This window comes from Ailuropoda melanoleuca, chromosome 16, assembly GCF_002007445.2.
Source record: "Ailuropoda melanoleuca isolate Jingjing chromosome 16, ASM200744v2, whole genome shotgun sequence".
In the NCBI taxonomy this organism is placed as follows: Eukaryota; Metazoa; Chordata; class Mammalia; order Carnivora; family Ursidae; genus Ailuropoda; species Ailuropoda melanoleuca.
In genome coordinates this window covers 2751489-2755725 of record NC_048233.1, presented here as the reverse complement: position 1 = coordinate 2755725, position 4237 = coordinate 2751489, and the positions used below count along the sequence as shown (strand labels likewise).

Here is a 4237-nt window from a genome sequence, read left to right as displayed (position 1 = left end):
AAAATCATGGAATGTTTCATTAATTTGTGTGTCATCCTTGCACAGGAGCTATGTTAATCTTCTATCATTCCAATTTTAGTATATGTGCTGCCCAAGGGTGCACTCAGCTGGCTTTAATAAAAAACTTACTAGAGGTAAGTTAAAAAAAAAATCTAGGGCAGAGTCGGAAATAAGAAAAACAACCAGTGGAAGGGCAAAAAAACAAAAAACAACCCCCCAAACACACACAAAAAACAAAATACCAAAATTCTGAGTCTGTGATATTGATAGTATCCTGAAATTGATAGTATGACTTAGTGCTTAACACAGTAACTCTCCAGATCCACACATTTAAGTGACATATCGGATCTCAAACATCGAGTTCACACCCCATTTTACAGTATAAGAAAAGTAGAACCGAGAAATAAAGTGATTTTCCCAAGGTCATTCAAGTAGAGTGTGGCAGAATGGAAACTAGGATATGACTCCCATTTTTTTTTTTTTTTTTTTTTTTACCTTCCCACACTGCTGGGGAGTAACAGGATGAGCAGATCAGCAGTTAGATGAGAAAGATCTTGAAAAACAGTCGAAGAAAGATGGCTTTTTTGGGGTAAAAAGCCAGATGTCCGAAAAAAAAAAATGAAGTATTTTAGGATGCTTATTTGGCAGCAATACAATCTTCTTCGGTAGCGCAGTCTAACCATTGGTAGGCATATGTTGAATGTACTGAAGGGGGCGACTGTACAGCAGGACGGGGAACTGCAATAATCCAAGTGCGTGGTGATCTGGGAGGGAACAGTCTGGGCAGGATGTAACAGTAGAATTTGGTGAATGAATGGATGTGAATACTGAGGAGAGACGGAAAATGTTGGTGGGATTATGAAGGAGTGTTAATTGGCTAATTGTGGCGGAGAATAATGAGGTAAAAGAATGACTCAACCCCTTTTAAGGGCATTTTAAATTATTTGATTCAACCGAAAAGGCTGGGGCAAATATAATTCACATCGCTCCTACTTTCTTGGTTAGGGATAGTTTACCTACATTCGTAAATTAATGGCTGCAGCTGCCCTCTTTGCGTGACTCCGACGAAAGAAAACCGACTGCAATTCAGTACAAGAAAATTGGGTTTCCTGAAATACGGTACCAGCGCCTAGTAGACAAGCCTGGCTGTTGTGAGGACCAAATAAGACAACGTAGCGCCCGCCGCATTTGGCACACCGCAGGAACTGAATATGCACCTTAAATTCCGCCCACGCTCTCCTCTCTCGCAGTGCTCCTACAGAAAAACCACGTACACTGGCGTGGGTCTTCTGCGATGCCTTAGTTCTTTCCCTAAGGTCGAGCGGACAACCCCGCGGCCACATTCGGAAAAGCTAAGGGTGCGGGAAAAAATCCAATTTCCCTCGGACAAAGGGTTCCTACTGCGGCCGTGCGAGCGCAGCCCGGAATGTATGACAACCCTATACCTACTCTCTACAGCGGTGGCGGTCCTGGGGCTTGTGTAACGGGCCCCGCCAAGGAGGGGGTGGGGCGACTCTAAGGTTTGGGAAAGCGATGATTCCGCTCTTCGGGCCTGGCCCGTCCACTTCCTACGGCAAGCAGAAGGAGACAAATGCCGCCTTGCCTCCCTCCCACCTACTGCCTTTTCCCGGAGCAGGCTCCGGCTCTCCCTTCCCTTGGCCGCAGGGGCCAGACGTGGGGGGTGTGGACGCCCCGCGCCCGTTGCTCTGCTTGGGCGCGCAGTCGCCGCCGGAACCTTGAGTCACCCTCCTCCTAGCCCCAGACCCGCCTTCCTCTGGTAGGCGCCGGAGGCCTGCGAGATGCCAAGTCGCACTCCCAGGAGGGTGCGGGAAGGCTAGGTGGCCCGGTTGGGAGGAGGCGGAGCTCGCGGTGTCTCGCGGCCCGGGGCGGGGCTAGGTGTCTCGCGCCGGGGGCGGGGCGCAGTGACGTAGACGGGCGCTGGGGCCGTACTGTGGCTGTGGTGGTGGCGGCGGTAGTGGCGGTGGCGGCGGCGGTGGTGGCGGCGCCCGGGCGGCAGCGGCAGCGGCAGCGGCAGCAGCAGCCCTGAGGAGGGTGAGACGGCCGCCGTGGCGGCAGCTCGGAAGTCGGGCGGGACCGAGAGCTTCCCGCCTGCCGCTGGCGCTGAGGCTTTTTTTGCCTTTTCTTAGCCTGCTGCTTCCTCACGGCCCTGGCTAGGGCTGGGCAGCGCGCCCCCGGGGAGGGGCGGAGCTGTAGGTGAGGCTTCAGGATCCCCTCCCCCTCCTCTCCCTACGGGGGGGGGGATGGGAAAGTCCGGGGAGGGGCGGACCCCACCCCACCCCAGCCCCCCGCGGGCTCCATCCCACCGAGTTCTAGGATTGGGCGGGAGCTGAGGCGATAAATGTGGGGAGCCCGAGGTGGGAGATGGTAGATGGGGGTTCTGGGCGCTTGGAGTGCGGAGGGTTTGAGGCATGATGTTGCGGGCGAGGTAGTGGCGAGATGGAGAAATTGGGGAGCCATGAGGAGGTTGGGGTGCGGTCAGGGTGGATCTGTGTGTTTAGGCGACTGTAAAATGCTGAAAGAGATGAGGATTTTTTTTCTTTTGTGAAATAGTAAGAGATGAAGGGTTGTATTTCAAAAGGAAGATGAGCTGTGGATGTTGCCTTTGAGGCAGTTGCAGAAGCTATTGCACTAGGTCTCACATTTCTACTTTAGCGTTTGGTTATTAATATTTTTCCTCCTGGCGGTGTGAGTCGGGAGGGAAGAGAATCCGTCTGCTTTTGGCGCAGGTGGGTACATTGTGAGGGTGGCTGGGTTTAAAGTTTTACACCCTTCAAGAGTAAGATCTTGGATTAAGACAACTTCATCTTGGCAGCAGCATAAGGGAATAGGTCCCATTACACCTAGTTCCTTAAAGGTGTTATCTTGCAGTCTTTTTCTGTGCCTAAAAGATCTCTTTATATCATCTCACAAGCTTTATCCTGTCCCCTTAAGAGAAGGCCTGAAAATCAGGTGGTTGCTTTGGAAGACACGTTTCTGAGTGATAGTTGCAGGTGGTTGTGGTCGACTGCTTTGGATGGATAATTTGAACGGTTCTGTTGGAGCTCATTATATGAAAAATGCCTAACTGTTTTAAAGCACTGCGGTCTTTTATAGCTCCTTTTTCAACAGACCTTGACATTTAGACATTTTGTGTTCAAAAAAGTTATTGGGAATTATTTTTATTTCTCAATTGCCAGTGTTATTAGACACTTTAAAAATGAAGTGAAATAATTTTTTTTTTTCAGTAAGTACCTCAATTTCTGAGAAATGTTCTTGGAGTCAGGTGCTTTTAAAATGCTCTTTAATAACATTTTGGGGGCACATATCTCACTTCACAGGGAGATACATGTTACTAAGAGTAAACAATGTTCAGTGTTCTTCACATCAGTGTTTCACAACTTTATACATTAAATCAGAATCTTTTCTGGATTTCTACTCCCTGTTAGATGACAGTATTCACTGACCTTAACTATCAGTGTCACTTAAGCTGTTTCTTGCTCAGAAAACAGGTCTTGTGATGGACATGTATTATGTAATGGATGGAAGTAGGCATGACTCTCAATAATTCATTTGTGGAGGAAGAGAAACCGTCATGAAATGGAATTTAAGCAGTGACTTTCCCAAGGCTTACTCAATTTATTTGGGAATATAGCCAGGGAAGTGCTTTCCTGCAACCCAAGAGAGAAATATACAGATGTGAGTGTCAGTAGTTGCAGATCATCGCCTTTTTTAAACATGCCTAATTAATGGGCAGACTATTCTAGAAAATACTTCTGCTTGAAGAGACTTACTGGCAACAGATGATACAGTAGCTATTAAGTGAGAAAGGGTGTGTCCAGTTTGTGATTGTAAAAGAGTCAATTAAATGTATTCAAACAGATCAAATTAGAAGTTGGTAAATGAATACTTTTGATTTTATTTTATTTTATTTTATTTATTTTTTTTTTTTTAAAGATTTTATTTATTTATTCGACAGAGATAGAGACAGCCAGCGAGAGAGGGAACACAAGCAGGGGGAGTGGGAGAGGAAGAAGCAGGCTCATAGCAGAAGAGCCTGATGTGGGGCTCGATCCCATAACGCCGGGATCACGCCCTGAGCCGAAGGCAGGCGCTTAACCGCTGTGCCACCCAGGCGCCCCAATACTTTTGATTTTAGATTAGTTACTTAGAAGGAAAAATTAAAATTCACATCTAGTTTTTTTTTTTTTAAAGATTTTATTTATGTATTTGACAGAGA

General features: G+C 47.4%; 1 protein-coding gene and 1 non-coding gene across 12 annotated transcripts in view; one reads left to right on the top strand and one right to left on the bottom strand.

Annotated features, from left to right (window-relative positions):
• LOC117796881 lies at positions 1 to 103 on the bottom strand. Its single transcript, XR_004621582.1, has one exon. It is a non-coding gene; the product is annotated as a U6 spliceosomal RNA (small nuclear RNA).
• Positions 104 to 1949: 1846 nt separating this feature from the next.
• Positions 1950 to 4237, top strand: part of ERC1 (ELKS/RAB6-interacting/CAST family member 1) — a 536559-nt gene continuing 534271 nt past the window's right edge. For all 11 annotated transcript variants that reach the window (XM_019793501.2, XM_034645665.1, XM_002914100.4 and 8 more), the window contains exon 1: positions 1950 to 2214. The gene's annotated coding sequence lies outside the window, so the exon portion shown is untranslated. The remainder of the gene's footprint in view (positions 2215 to 4237) is intronic.